Source organism: Choloepus didactylus, chromosome 16 (genome assembly GCF_015220235.1).
Source record: "Choloepus didactylus isolate mChoDid1 chromosome 16, mChoDid1.pri, whole genome shotgun sequence".
Classification (NCBI taxonomy): Eukaryota; Metazoa; Chordata; class Mammalia; order Pilosa; family Megalonychidae; genus Choloepus; species Choloepus didactylus.
The window spans coordinates 79,752,751-79,768,589 of record NC_051322.1 but is presented as its reverse complement, the minus strand read 5'-3'; the positions used below and the strand labels follow the sequence as shown (position 1 = coordinate 79,768,589).

General features: G+C 38.2%; 1 pseudogene; it reads left to right on the top strand.

The window, feature by feature from the left end:
- The first annotated feature begins 7,705 nt into the window (after positions 1-7,705).
- On the top strand, positions 7,706-8,724 carry LOC119511377 (annotated as a pseudogene).
- The last annotated feature ends 7,115 nt before the right edge of the window (positions 8,725-15,839 follow it).

Below are 15,839 nucleotides of genomic sequence, written 5' to 3'. Positions count from 1 at the left end.
GTGGAGAAATTGGAACTCTCATTCATTGTTGGTGGGACTGTATAATGGTTCAGCCACTCTGGATGTCAGTCTGGCAGTTCCTTAGAAAACTAGATATAGAGTTAACATTCGATCCAGCGATTGCACTTCTCGGTATATACCCGGAAGATCGGAAAGCAGTGACACGAACAGATATCTGCACGCCAATGTTCATAGCAGCATTATTCACAATTGCCAAGAGATGGAAACAACCCAAATGTCCTTCAACAGAGGAGTGGATAAAGAAAATGTGGCATAGACACACGATGGAATACTACACAGCAGTAAGAAGGAACGATCTCGTGAAACATGATGAACCTTGAAGACATAATGCTGAGCGAAATAAGCCAGGCACAAAAAGAGAAATATTATATGCTACCACTAATGTGAACTTTGAAAAATGTAAAACAAATGGTTTATAATGTAGAATGTAGGGGAACTAGAAATAGAGAGCAAGTAAGGAAGGGGGAACAATAATCCAAGAAGAACAGATAAGATATTTAACGTTCTGGGGATGCCCAGGAATGACTATGGTCTGTTAATTTCTGATGGGTATAGTAGGAACAAGTTCACAGAAATGTTGCTATATTAGGTAACTTTCTTGGGGTAAAGTAGGAACAGGTTGGATGTTAAGCAGTTATCTTAGGTTAGTTGTCTTTTTCTTTCTCCCTTGTTATGGTCTCTTTGAAATGTTCTTTTATTGTATGTTGTTTTTTGTTTTTTTGTTTGTTTGTTTGTTTTTAACCTTTTTTTCATACAGTTGATTTAAAAAAGAAAAACAAGGAAAAAAATATGTAGTGCCCCCCTGAGGAGCCTGTGGAGAATGCAGGGGTATTGGCCTATCCCACCTCGATGGTTGCTAACATGACCACAGACATAGGGGACTGGTGATTTGATGGGTTGAGCCCTCTACCATAGGTTTTACCCTTGGGAAGACGGTTGCTACAAAGGAGACGCTAAGCCTCCCTATAATTGTGCCTAAGAGCCTCCTCCCGAATGCCTCTTTGTTGCTCAGATGTGGCCCTCTCTCTCTAGCTAAGCCAACTTGAAAGGTGAAATCACTGCCCTCCCCCCTACGTGGGATCAGACACCCAGGGGAGTGAATCTCCCCCGCAACATGGAATATGACTCCCAGAGAGGAATGTAGACCTGGCATCGTGGGACAGAGAACATCTTCTTGACCAGAAGGGGGATGTGAAAGGAAATGAAATAAGCTTCAGTGGCAGAGAGATTCCAAAAGGAGCCGAGAGGTCACTCTGGTGGGCACTCTTACGCACACTTTAGACAACCCTTTTTAGGTTCTAAAGAATTGGGGTAGCTGGTGGTGGATACCTGAAACTATCAAACTACAACCCAGAACCCATGAATCTCGAAGACAGTTGTATAAAAATGTAGCTTATGAGGGGTGACAATGGGATTGGGAAAGCCATAAAGACCACACTCCACTTTGTCTAGTTTATGGATGGATGAGTAAGAAAATAGGGGAAGGAAACAAACAGACAAAGGTACCCAGTGTTCTTTTTTACTTCAATTGCTCTTTTTCACTCTAATTATTATTCTTGTTATTTTTGTGTGTGTGCTAATGAAGGTGTTAGGGATTGATTTAGGTGATGAACGTACAACTATGTAATGGTACTGTGAGCAATCGAAAGTTTGATTTGTTTTGTATGACTGCGTGGTATGTGAATATATCTCAATAAAAAAAAAAGAAAGAAAAAAAAAAGAATTGGGGTAGCTGGTGGTGGATACCTGAAACTATCAAACTACAACCCAGAACCCATGAATCTCGAAGACAATTGTATAAAAATGTAGCTTATGAGGGGTGACAATGGGATTGGGAAAGCCATAAAGACCACACTCCACTTTGTCTAGTTTATGGATGGATGAGTAGAAAAATAGGAGAAGGAAACAAACAGACAAAGGTACCCAGTGTTCTTTTTTACTTCAATTGCTCTTTTTCACTTTGATTATTATTCTTGTTATTTTTGTGTGTATGCTAATGAAGGTGTTAGGGATTGATTTAGGTGATGAATGTACAACTATGTAATGGTACTGTGAACAATCGAATGTACGATTTGTTTTGTATGACTGCATGGTATGTGAATATATCTCAATAAAATGAAGATTAAAAAAAAAAAGTCTTCAGCTGATTGGATTAAATCCAGCTGAATGAATTCTTATTGTGGAAGACATGCCCTTCTTTGATGTAATCAGTCCCAGCTGCAGCCAATGGACTGATGATTTAATAACCCAGCCTTCTGATTTAAAAAAAAAAAAGAAGAACATAATGAGATACCATCTCACACCAATTAGAATGGCTGCCATTAAACAAATAGGAAACTACAAATGCTGGAGAGGATGTGGAGAAATTGGAACACTTATTCATTGTTGGTAGGACTGTATAGCAGTTCAGTCACTCTGGAAGTCAGTCTGGCACTTCCTTAGAAAACTAGATTTAAAGTTTACCCTTGATCCAGTGATTGCACTTCTCTGTATATATCCAGAAGATCTGAAAGCAGTGACATGAACAGATATCTGCACACCATTGTTCATAGCAGCATTATTCACAATTGCCAATTGATTGTAACAACCCAAATGTCCTTCAAAAGATGAGTGGATAAATAAAATGTTGTATATACACATGATGGAATACTACACAGCTGTAAGAAAGAACAATGTCGGGAAACATATGACGACATGGATGTACTTTGCAGACATAATGCTGAGTGAAGTAAACCAGGCAGAAAATGAGACATACTATATGCTACCACCACTGTGAACACTGAAAATGTAAAACAAATTGTTTATTATGTAGAAGGTAGGGGAACCAGTGATAGCAAGTAAGGAAGAGGGAATGATAACCCAATAAGAACAGATAAGCTATTGTGGGTAAATTTAATATTCTGGGAATGTCAGGAATGACTATGGTCTGTTAATTTCTGATGGGCGTGGTAGGAACAAGTTCACAGAAATGTTGCTGTATTGTTCTTTTCTTGGGGTAGAGTAGGAACATGTTGGAAGTAAAGTAGTTATCTTAGGTTAGTTGTCTTTTTCTTACCCCCTTGTTATGGTTTGTTTGAAATGTTCCTTTACTGTATGTTTTTTTTTTTTTACATTTTTTGATATAGTTGATTAAGAAAGAGTTGATTAAAAAATGAAAAAAATATGCAGAGCCCCCTTGAGGAGCTGGTGGAGAATGCAGGGGTGTTGGTCTTCTTCACCTCGATGGTTGTTGATGTGCTCACAGATATTGGGGACTGGTGGTTGGATGGGCTGAGCCCTCTAACACAGGACTTACCCTTGGGAAGACTGTTGCTGCAAATGAGAGGCTAGGCTTTCCTCTAACTTTGCCTAAGAACCTCCTCCTGATTGTCTCTTTGTTGCTCAGATGTGGCCCCCTCTCTCTAACTAAGCCAGCTTGGCAGATGAAATCACTGGCTTCCCCCTTCTGTGATCTGACACCTGGGGAAGTGACTCTCCCTGGCCACATGGAGTATGACTCCTGGGGAAGAATCTAGACCTGGCATCAAGGGATGGAGATTGTCTTCTTGACCAAAAGGGGAATGTGAAAGGAAATGAAATAAGGTTAAGTAGCAGAGAGATCCAAATAGGAGCTGAGAAGTCACTCTGGTGGGCACTCTTACACACTATATATATAACCCTTTTTACATTCCAATAAATTGGAATAGCTAGCAGTAAATGCCTGAAACTATCATACTACAACCCAGAACCCATGAATCTTGAAGATGAATGTATAAAAATGTAGCTTATGGGGGGTGATAACGTGATTGGAAAAGCCATGTGAACAACACTCCCCTTTATCTAGTTTATGGATGGATGAGCAGGAAAATTGGGGAAGAAAAAAGTGCACCCATTGTTTTGTTCTGCTTTAATTGTTCTTTTTCACTTTAATTTTATCCTTAATGTTCTTGTGTGTGTGGTGTTGAAAATGTCAAAGATTAATTTTGGTGATAAATGCACAACTATGTAATGGTGCTGTAAACAATTGAATGTTTGCTTTGTTTTGTGACTGCATGGTATGTGAATATATCTCAATAAAATGAATTAAAAATAAAGAAAGCCATAAAGAAGAAAATGAAGACTGTCCAAAAAAATAAAAGGGTAACCTCCAACCTAGGACTCTTTAGTAAAATGGGAACTATTTGACAGAACCTTATGTTTCCACATGGAACTACAAGTGGTCAGGAGTGAAGGCACTCAGGACCAAGTTTCTTTCTCTGCAAAATTTCTATTCCTTTGTGTTGATGACCTAAACAACTTCACCCTACTCTACATATAATTTGGCAGAAGGGAGCTGGGAAATATTTGATGCTGAGTGTGTCAGTTTGATGTATTATGTTCCCCAAAATGCCATGATCTTTGATGTACTCTTGTGTGTGCAGACATATTAGTGTTGATTAGGTTGGAATCTTTGGATTAAGTGGTTTCCATGGACTTGTGACCCACCCAAATGTAGGTGATAACTCTGGATTATTTCCATGGAAGTGTGGCCCCATGCCTTCAACATGGTTTGGACTTAATCATTGGAGAACTTGAAAAAGAGTCATGGTGGGAGGGCACAAGATGGTGGCATAGAGAAGACTGGAAATTAGTTAGTCCCTGGACCAACTAATAAACAACCAGGAGCAACTAGTAAATAATTTGTAATAACTGCTGGGGGACAGCCATGACTACTCACACATCATAAGTCAACCTGGATTGGGAGGAATGCCTGAGGCTGCAGCATGATATCTGTAAGTAAAAACTGGGGAAATGCACCAGAAGCCCTCTCCCACCACAGCAGACCAAGCTGCAAAATCTCACTGTGGTAGAAAGCAGCATTCCCAGATCAAGCAAATATAGCTCAACCTAGCTCCAACTGGGGTTTTAATTGACAAATGTGGACTGCTAAATACAAGCTATAAACCCCTAACAAGCAGACAGAGGCTTTTAGTGATGACTGATGTTAAAGTACCAGAAGATTCCTCTATCCTGGGAGAGGGAGTCCAGAAGACCAGGTTTTACCTCTGGCTAATGAGTGAAACTGTGGGGCTGTGGACTGGCTCTGAAAGGGGGCTTTCTGTTCCTTTCTCTCTCTCTCAACCTGAGATTCTCAGTGGAGACAGCCTCAGCAATTTTCAGTTCACAACACTAAGACTCTGACAAGGGTGGAGGAAACAGAATCAGGGAGACAAAGGAGCTATTCAAATGCAGATGAAAACTCCCCAAGGGTTGTATCTTTCCTAAGTAGAATAAGGTGGAGACCAGCTCTACTACCAGTCTTTCCTTCAGAACAAGACCCCAGGTCTTGGAGGAAAACAGACAAAAAAGAAACTAAAGGGACCACACCTCCTTACACCAGTTGGGAGGGACAGACTGACAGGTACCACTTGCTGAGCAGGTTAAGTAAAGCACAGAATCTACAGACCTCACAAAAAGCCTGTCAATCTCTAAGACACACCCACAGTGAGTCTTGAAACTGAATATAACCCCATTCTGAGATCTGAATCTTTTCTGGCTTGGGAAAATCTGATTGGGGTAACCAAGGAAAGCAGATGCCTAGAAAACAGAAAACTGCAATCTACTCTAGGAAAAATGGAGATATGGTCCAGTCAAAGGAAGAAACTTTCACCTCAATTAGGAAACAGTTGAGATATTGTTTCACTTTAATGAAAAAATCAATTAAAGTTTTTCAAATAAAAATGCTAAATCAAATAAAAAACCAAATCAATGAGTTCAGGAAAGATATGGCAAAAGAGATAAAAGCTATAAAGAAAGCCCTGGGCAAACCTAAGGTAGAAATCAAAAGTTTGAGAAAACAACTGGCAGAATCTGTGGAAATGAAAGGCAGAGCAAAAGAGATGAAAAACACAATGGAGATATATAACAGCAGATGACAAGAAGCAGTAGAAAACACTCAGGAACAGAGAACAAGCCACCTGAAATCCTATACACAAAAGAACAGAAAAGGAAAAGAATGGGAAAAGATGAGCAAATTCTCAGGGAATAGAATGACAACATGAAGTGCATGAATGTACATGTCATGGGTGTCTCAGAAGAAGAAGAGATGGGGAAAGGGCAAGAAATAATAATGGAGGAAATAATCAATGAAAATTTCACATCTTTTATGAAAAACATAAAATTACAGATCCAAGAAGCACAGCATACCCAAAACAGAATAGATCTTAATAGACCTATGCCAAGACACCTAATAATCAAATTATCAAATGTCAAAGACAAAGTGAGTATCCTGAAAGTAGCAAGAGAAAAGTGACCCATCACATACAAGAGAAGCTTGATAAGACTATAAGAGGATTTCTCAGTAAAAACCATGGAGGTAAGAGGGAAGTGGTGTGATATAGTTAAGATACTAAAAGAGAAAAATTGCCAACCAAGAATCCTATATTTGGCTAAACTGTTCTTCAAATATGAGGGAGAATTTAAAATATTCTCTGACAAACAGAAAATGAGAGAGCTTGTGAACAAAATACCTGCTCTACAGGAAATACTAAAGGGAACACTACAGACAGATAGGAAAAGACAGGAGTGGGAAGTTTGGAATACAATTTTGGGTGATGGTAGCACAGCATTGTAAGTACACTGAACAAAGATGACTTTGAGTATGGTTGAAAGTGGAAGGTTAGGAGCATGTGGGACACCAGAAGGAAAGAGAAAAGATGAAGACTTGGACTGTATAACTCAGAGAAACCTAGAGTGGTCAACAATTGTGATAAAAGGTACAAACATGTTTTTACATGAGGGAAAACAAATGAATGTCAATCTTGTATGGTGTTAAAAATTGGGTGGTATTGAGGAAAAATACAATCAATGCAAACTAGAGAATATAGTTAACAGAAACATTGCATTATGCTTCCTCAATGTAACAAAGGCAACTTACCAAAGCTAAATGCCTATAAGTGGGGGGCATAAGGGAAAGGCATGGGACTCTTGGCATTGGTGATGTTGTCTAACTTTTTTAATTTTATTCTACTTTAGTTTAATCCTACCTTTCCTTTTGTTGCTTTTTAATTATCATTTCTTTCTTTCTTTTTATTTTGTCTCTAACTTCTTTGACTCTTTGTCCTTCTTTGTGGAAGAAATGGAGATGTCCTTACATAGATAGTGGTGATGGTGGTGAATACATAAATAGGTGACTATAAAGAGAACCACTGATTGTTTAATTAGGACAGAAAGCATGCTGGGTGAACAAAACTGTCTTAAAAATGGATTGATGAACAAACCTTGAGGGCTCTATATTGAGTGTAATAAGTCAAACACAGAAGGAACAAAATTGTATGGTCTCACTAATATGAACTAATTATAATATGTAAACACATAGACATGAAATAAAGGTTACCAGGGTATAGAATGAGGCTAAAGAATTGGGAACAGTCGTTTATTATGAACAGAATGTTTAATTATGTTGAACTTAAGTGTTTGGAAATGGACAGAGATGAAGGTAGCATGTTATTGTGAGAATAACAAACCGTGCTGAATGGTGTGTGAATATGATGGAAATGGGAAGCTAAGGGTCATGTGTGTCACCAGAAGGAAAGTTGGAGGTTAAAATATGGGAATGTATAAAACAGTGAAACTCATAGTTGATAATTTCCATGATTAACTGCACAAATATTAGAAATCTCTTTTGTGAACTAGAACAAATGTATGACACTATAATAAGTTAATAATGGAGACAGAGTCCATTACCTTACTCACCAAGTTCATCCTGAGCATCAAGAGGAAAATTCAGAAATTTGTAAAAAAATTTGGAACAGGAAATGAAGTACCAGCCTTCCTATGGTGACAAGATTCCCAGTCCTGAAATCCTGAAATGGATGAATGATTTGTCTAAAGTTTGTAAACAGCACAAAGAAATAAAGCTGAAGCTGAAAGAACAAGGGAATGCTCCCAAATGTTCATCTGGAAACCTGCTCTGTGGACAACACACAGTCCCAGAGAGAATGGGAAGTCATAAGCTGCAGTCCCTAAACTGACCTCCTCTGGAGAGGAGACCACTCATGCTATGTTCACGCACCTGAAGTAGAAGAGAGAGTAGCTCCCTCCCCAGGAGGATGTTATGGTAAATAAGCAAGAAAAGTACCTCATAAATCCTCCTTATGACTGATACAGAATCAGCAAGAAATTCTTGTGAACACCTTCCCTTTTCCCAAAAATTGAAAAAGAGGACTCTGATGAAGACTGTCCTCATGGAAGCCAGCAGTCCTTTTTGACTGATCCAGCATCTCACCTTCTTGTTTGCAAACACTATACCTATTCCCATGAGACTGATCCTGTTAGTGCCCTGCTGCCAGATGAAAAGAATGAAGTCAAACAGCCAGCCCTGTTCATATTCAATTTAATGAGGGCACCATGCCTGTACTTCTTGACCATCTCTGAGAAACTAGAACTGACAAGGAGAGACTTCAGAAAGACTTAAGAGATTTTGAAGTATGGTTTTTCAAACAAGCAGGAAGAAGTCCACAAAAGGAAGACAAGATCCCAATGGCAGATGAATTCTGTGAACATAAGCACATAAAAACCAAACTGGGACTGTTTCCTTTGGAAAGAACTGCAGAGATCCTTGTTTTTCTGATATGCCTCTCTGTAGAAAACATCTCTGAGCTTTTACTCCAGAACTGTGTAAAAATCACATTGGCCATTTCTCTTCAGGTGACACCACTGCTTTTACATGCAAGCAGAGGATGAGATGACAGACTTGTCTTCTTGGCTTCCGCTTGCCAGCTTGGAATCTCTGCCTATGAGCAAGCTGGGGTGTGGGTGACAAGAGCCTCAGTGCTTTGGGTCTGTTGGGCCTGGGATGGGGTCTCTGCCCACAAGTGCAAGTTGGGTGGAGGAAGGAACCTCTAAATTTTTGGCCAATTTCACCTCGATTTCTTCCCCTATTGCACTAAGATCTGATGTGGGTGAGAAATACTGGTGACCCAGTCTTCTCATGGAGATATTGTAGACTGTGACAAGTCTGGGGGAGGAAGAGCAACACCTTCTTGGACATCCCTCTACATAGGTAATGGGTAGGAGTGGATTGTGGCTCAAGTGTCACAGACTCTGGCTGTTTTCAGATTTAGAAAATGTTTTGGGATAAACATTTCCTCATTTTCTCTATGCTCTTAGAATAATTTCCAGAAACAATAAATGTTTTATTATTTTAAACAATCACTTGTCACTGCAGAGCATATTTGCAAAGTTTCTCAGGCCACTATTTCAGATGAGAGGATAATATATTTGAAAGTATCTTACCTGGCACATAAATGTTCCTTTCCTTATTATTAGAGCATGGGAGCTTTGAGAAAATTCTTCATATGAATAATATGCATTTTTTTAGAATGGAATAACAAATATAAGAGCAAACCTTTCCAAAGTACCCTCCTATTTGCTGTCTCTTTTAATCCTCACTCACATGAGACAGACAAAGTAAGGATTATTTTTCTATATTTTTGCAAATGAGGAAACAGACAGGGAAATAATGTGATATAGTGGGTAGATTTCATCTCAGCCTTTGAGGTCTCACACCCCACCATATCCCTGCATGCCTACAGTGCAAAGCAGCGCTGTTGAGTCTGTGACAGGCTGCTGGATCTGAGACATGCTTCCTTGGACCATGGTCTCTGGATCTGGATCTTATCTCAATCTTAAATGTCAATATGACCATGGAGATCCAATTGCTGATGTTACAAACCTCATTCCTGGGTTCAGATGAGGCAATGGGGACAAGAGAAATTTTCTTTCTGTTTAATAATGGGTTTGAAAGGTCATTAAAGGGAGGAGGCACATGCCATTTTAAAATGAGGTATAATTCTGAGATTAATGCCATTTTTTCTGTTATTTCCTTGAGGAAAACTTGTACAGTAAACATGGTCAAGAGCTGCAGATGGGGAAATGCAAACTAAAAGTGGATTCGTTCTCACTATGTCACTGTATCTGTCTGCTCATAAATCCTCTTTCGATATTCCTCAGAGCTTCAATTGTAGAAGTTCTGTAAATGAATTTAGTTTCTTTTTGATGAAACTCATAGGGTTGAAATATGTATAGTTAATGTTGACTTCTGCAATACAGGTGCCCTAGAAGGGGACAAATTCAGGAATTTCTCCATTTTGGCAAAAGATGAAATTTTAGTAGTAGTTATATAAAATTGGATACTAAATGTATGGCATACTGAGAGGAGTATTCTCTAAATTCTTAACTGAAATTGCAGCAGATACAAGAGCAGAGAACTGTAGAGCTGTAATATGATCACTGAACTTTAAGGACATATCTGACCATGTTTCAATGCTGTCACCAGGGAGACTATTTAAGAGTATTTATGAAGACATCAGGCAAATGCTGGCTGAAGAGCAAAGCCAAGCATGTATAGAAAGGGACAAGTATCACTTGAGTATTCATATTCACAACCTGCTCATTCCATCCCTCTCCCTTTGACCTTGTAAGGAAGACTGTCTTTGGGTACCTGCTGGAGGCCTCAGAATTTAAAAGGCAGAAAGGAGATGGAGGTTACATCATCGAAAGACACTCCTTTAGGGGGAGAAAAGAATAAAACCTGGAAAGTAGGGAATGAAACTGATTTAAGAGCCTTTTAGCCTAAATTTAAAAGGTACAATTTTTGTATGGCATACATTTGGGGAAGAAATAGGGTTTTAAGGGAGCAGCTGCTTCCCAAGGGGATGATTATCACAATGAGTATAGTGAAAGCCAAGCCCCCCCAATTCATGTTGCTAGAGCACCTCCTGTTTCTTAAATTGTGTATACACTCTCTTTCTCTTTTGTTTTGTCCAAAACAAACATGTTAATTACATAAACTTATTCCCAAGATTATTCTTTCCTCATTGACATCCTGTTATACATTATTTTCCATTGGTATTCTGGAGGTTCTATTTCTCTTCTTTCACATCTCCAAAGAGAATGTCAGCTGTCTCTGATCCATACTGGGATCACAGAAAGAATTTTTTGTAATGTTCCTAGTGAAGATATACTTCAGGCTTAAGGGAGGTTGGGTAAGTTGACATCAAACACTCTCTTTAGGCATGAGATTCCATGAATCTTGGATTCTATGGTTTACTGAAGTAATGTAATAAATCCACTTCCCTTCTCATCTGTCCACCAGTAAAACAAAGTTGGCAGGGACTTGAGTGACTTCCAACTTCCTTGAGTGGATAAAGAATTCAGGTTTTTGTAACTACTGATCTGTATGATATTTTTATGGAGCCTGAAAAGGACTGATCTATTATTTTCAATTTTATCTCCTGTAACACACCTTGCTTCTGATTACCATCCACTTCAGACACATGAAATTCTTTCTTAAAAGTGTTCCATTGGGGAGAAAAGAAAATCTGACCAATATGTTGGAAATGCCTTCCATCAGGTTTACCAAGTTTTAAAAGAAACATGCATACATAGCTGTGTTTGCTCAAGTTAGTATATTCTTTGACCTTCTTAATCTCTCAGCTCTGCCATCTGGAGGAGCTCCAGAAAAAACCCACAGCAGCGAGGCAGGGTTTCCTACAGACCCACCACCATAGCTCCAGTAGCAGTCCAGTTTGGAATCTTCAGGTGACCATATCTCTATTCAGATAAGCAGTTTCTTTTCCATAACTTCCTTTCCTGATAATTAGACTTCTCCCCAGCAGTATTCTTCAGCCACTCAAGCACATATTCAAAGCTGAATTCTTGTCTTACCCCTAAATTGCTTTTCTATCTTCCATTAGTTCCTTTTTATCCAAGACTGTTCACACAATCTCCAGAGTAAATTGTAGATTTCAGAACATATTGTGTCATTCTTCAGCATCAACTATTTCAATGGCTTTCCCCTTGCTTTTAGGATAAAAATACAACTTCTCTCCAGAAAGCCAAGGTTTTCCATGATCTGCTCCACCCTCAGCTTCCAACCACACAAAGCTTGCTGTTGTTCTTACCCTTGTTTATTTGCCCCAGTGTCTTTTCTCTACTCTTCCATCTGTCTGGAATGCTGATCCACTATTCTTCAATTGGTTATTTCATATCATCTCATATTTTGCCCTAAGAAGCCTTCCTAAAATCTATACTCTCAGTTCTATGCCTAAACTTCCCATTAGATGTTCTCTCTTTCCACAATATTCTCTAAAGAACTTTATCACTGAATTGACCACATTGTGTTGTAGTTTCTGTTTAAATGCCTCTCTCATTATCTAGATTGTCAAGCCTTTGAAGGAGTTGGAATGTCATATTTATATTTTCATCCCTAGAGTCCAGCACTGGAAATGATAGATAATGGGGCTTAACAAACATTTGTTAAATAAATGAGTGAAAAAATTGAGTGATCACATAACTCAGATCTGCTTTTTCTGTCATGATTCTTCCCTCCTTCCCCACCCCACTGATGTACATGGCAGTAATTTGTGTCTCATTTCCCAGTGCAGACACACAAAAAGAAATTGGCCTTCATTTGCTGAATCCACAAAACTATTACTTGGACTGATAACATGGACAAAAGGGGAAGGCATAAATAAAGGCCAGCCAAATTGTCTGTGCCCAGCAGAGAGGAAGGAGTGATATTGTTCTCATGAGCCCATTGGCTGCATTCAAGTTGACACATTTATTGTTGATTTGTTTCAAAATGGACTTAGTGTTCTCTCAAAATTTTCATTAGTCCTCTGCTGCATGCATGAATCCCATGTCTTCCATGCCCTCATCTTTTAGCCCAGTTTCCTGCTTTCTATCCTTCAGGCTCATTTACACTGCATGCTCTCCTTTACACTGCATGCTCTCCCATCAGCTCTCTGAGTAGTTGCACTGTCTACCCTGGCTCTGCATACTGCCTCAGCTGGAGTAGCACCACCTGAGTGAGAGCTGCTGGTATCCACCTGTTCTCCAATTGATTTGATCCACCTGCACTCAAACATCTTCAGTGTATTATAAATATTATGTTCCATATTATAAAATAATTTGATTCTCATATTTGATTTTAAATTTTATTATGAATGAAATCAAACACATAAAAGAATATTATATATATATATATATATCATTAAAATGATAATGATAATAATCCCAAAAACATACAGATGTCAAACAGCCAAAATAAACAATAGGACATTACAAAACTTTTGAAGTTCCCTGCCCCAATTTTACTTGACTCCCCACACAAAGAAGTAGCCATCATTCTGAAAATTATTTCTTTGTCTTTCTTTATCCTATAAACACACATATATGTTAATCTGAATAGCATACTGTTTATTTTTACATGTGTTTTTTTAATTTTAGATATTTTTATTATCCAAATTTTATAATGATACTCTATACTAATGTTATAACCAGAGGGTTGTAACCCTTTGATATATAGAAACAAATCTTGAGTTCCAGATGACTTCACTTTCAAAACTTCGTATATGAAACTCCTACTACAGTTGATTTTATAAATGACATGCTAAACACACCTAGAAATATAACTAAATATAATAAATTAACTTATAAGATTCATACTATACAATCTACAATTATAAAATACACTAACAATTATAACCTTTCAAATTTACAGTTGAGTCATTTTATAATTCCTTAATAAAATAAAACAAAAAGGAACAAAATAAGGTATACATTAATGGAATAAAACTAAAGAAACGAAATAAGACAGAAAGATCTTTCTATTGTTATGATTTTCAAAGTAGACTCAAAGGAAGGAGGAAAAATCTGCAATTGAAACATTTGTTTCCAGGTTATATACACAGTACTGGTAGTCTGGAGACTAGTGTTGATACATTCTTGGTACAAGTGGACATTAGTGTTGGGTCAGGGAAGTCTCTTAGCAAATGGACTCTTGGGGAGCTTCCTCTTCAGTTTCCAAAATGGTGGGAAGAATGGGATGTACTAGTCTCAGAAACTTCCTCCTTGGACTCTTTGATAACTTCTGACTTTTGACAGGAGGATAATGTTGAGGACCAGAGCCAGGGTCAGCTGCTCCCTAATCAGGTGAGAGGGTTGAATGAGAAGCTGTTGAGCTGCTTCTTCTGTGAAAGCAGCCCCAAGAGCAGCTCTGACTTGATCTTCTGTGGCACCTACTGCATCATGAGGGGTCAGCCAGTATGGAGGGACTCCTAGGGATGACAACTGGTTGATAAAGGCCATGCCCTGTCAGCCTGGTGTTCCTCCTTCCTTAGAGATCTATTAGTTCAGATGGTTCCTGGATGTGCTTTCAGAACTCCATGAAAAGCTCCATTTGGAACATCAGGGATCAGAAGATAATTTTCAGAAGCTTTCTATTTTCCTCAATTAATTTTTGCACTATGTTTGTACTTTCTTTTCTCAATTGATACAGGTTTCTCTCAGCTATCAGAGCTCTTACCCCCATATCATGAGATTTCCTCTCCTGGGATACAAGAATGCTTTGGTAATACCCAGTGATTCTACTGAACTTTTCTGAAACAATTTCTGCTTGAATTTTATAAGTTTTTACCTCTTCACATCTCTTGCTATTATTTTTATTTCCTTTGAAAAAATCATCCTCTACTTTTTTGGAATAAATTCTCTTTAAATTGAACATTGAATAAAAGTTGGTTTCTTTTTCTTGATGATGTTTGGGATGGATTTGATGTTTCTACTGGAGATTTTGCCTCTCCCTTTCCAATTGGGTGAATTCTGACCAGAGAAAGGCCTTTTCAGTTTGGGATCTTTCTATGTGATTATTAAGTACACTGATTATTTTAGTTTCTTCTTTCAATGTCATGTGCACTTCTTAATTTTTTCTTTGAGAGTTTGTAAGTATTTAACTCCACCTCATCAATCAAAACTTCTTTGCATTCTTCATCTCTGGGATCTCCATTTTCTGATGTTTTCAGTGTATCCAATTCCATTTTCCTGAAGTCTATATTATCTTCCAGAAGTACAGCAACAAAATCAGCTCATCTTTAGCAACTACTCACCAGGAGGCTTGGTTGGAACCACTTTATTGTTAAAAACAGGCTCTGTAGGCAGCTTAGAGTTTTCTGAGATATTTTTGTCCTCACTTAATTTGTAAAGTTTTCCTTCCAATTTTAGGATTCCTGTGAAAACTGTTTTATGTTTCTCTCAAATCTGAAATTTTCCTTGCAAGCCTGTGTTACTGCTGTATGAAGATCTTCTGCATTCACCTGAGAGATTTTGAAGTGTGATTTGGCTGTTGGTACTTGATATTGGATTTGCTTTGCTGAGTTTTCTAGGGAAAGAGTACTGCTTGTAGCATCTGCCATCAGCTGCACTTCTTGTAAACATTTGAATGTCTGTCTATTCCATTATTTTCTAGATGTATCCACCTTAATTCTCAACAAAGAGTTGTAACTTTTCAGTTCTTTATTTATGGTCTTCATGTTTATAATATAAGATATTTCATTTTTGAGTTTTGCTTCTGTTATAGTTGATGTAAGGTCTCCAAATGCATTTTCAATATAGTGAAATGGAGCAATTTGATGTATTTCCCCTAGAAGAGCCGAAATGCCAGCAGTCAGATTTTTGTCTGCCCCTTCAGCATAATGGATTATTACAAATGTAATAATAATCCATACCTGTAATACTAATAATATAATAAGAAATAAGAAATATTAATAAAAATGATTATTATTAAAGAACTCCTACTATGAGTATCCAAGCCACCATCTCCAACAGCATTCTTTGGGAACCTGGGCTTGGTAAAGAGTCTTCCCATAGTGCTGCCAAGATCTGGCGTAAGGCCACTAGGATCAGAATTTGCAAAGCATCATGGTTATCTGCAGACTCTCTGAGGTTCTCAAGAACTCTGCTGAGTCACCTCAACTGCCATGAACCTCTAGCCCAACACAGGACAGAATACCATGGTGATC